This window comes from Hippocampus comes, unplaced genomic scaffold, assembly GCF_001891065.2.
Source record: "Hippocampus comes isolate QL1 unplaced genomic scaffold, H_comes_QL1_v1.1 scaffold39, whole genome shotgun sequence".
NCBI classification, from domain to species: Eukaryota; Metazoa; Chordata; class Actinopteri; order Syngnathiformes; family Syngnathidae; genus Hippocampus; species Hippocampus comes.
In genome coordinates this window covers 682960-683593 of record NW_017842054.1, presented here as the reverse complement: position 1 = coordinate 683593, position 634 = coordinate 682960, and the positions used below count along the sequence as shown (strand labels likewise).

Sequence of the window (634 nt, the reverse complement as noted above, 5' to 3'; positions counted from 1 at the left end):
CGAGCCATCGCTCCCGCTCGCCGCTGTCACTCTGCGCTCGGCTCGCCGGGCCTGCCTGATGCCCTTCACGTAACTTTGCGGCGCCGGCTGCGAGAGGCGTCGGAGGAGGGAGATGACAAAAAAAAAAAAAAAAAAAAAAAAAAAGGGGGGGGGCAGGGGAAAAAAAAAAAAAAAATGGAAGGGAGGCAAGGCGTAGAGTGGATAGTGCGTGTGCACGTGTGTGTGTGTGTGTGACAGATGTAGATAAAGAGGTGTGTGCTTAACTATAAGCCCTTTCCGCGTTCTCTCTCCTGCTTTCTGAATACATCACTCACTTTTGTGTCAGGCTGTCACTTTGGGTGCGCGCGTTTTGCTTTGCATGCATACAAAGCCGAGGCGGCGTTATCTGTCAGCGCTGGCACGCGGACAAGAAAGAAAAGTCATATGTGAAGCATGCAGGGACACACACATGCACGCACACACATGCTCACGGCCTGCATGGTGTGTGTGTGTGTGTGTGTGTGTGCGCGCGTGTTTGCAGCAAAGTGTCCCAGCATCCGCGCCACTGCAGGAAGTAACCTGCAGGCTCAGCTGCAGAACGATCCGGATTCCGACCAGGCAGCCCAAGAGCAGCGGAACCGCGAGCCATGTGCGT

The 634-nt window shown here is 54.7% G+C and overlaps 1 protein-coding gene across 1 annotated transcript in view; it reads right to left on the bottom strand.

The window, feature by feature from the left end:
* The window catches only part of camkmt (calmodulin-lysine N-methyltransferase), a 62276-nt gene that overhangs the window by 19456 nt on the left and 42186 nt on the right, over positions 1 to 634 (bottom strand). The window lies entirely within an intron of this gene.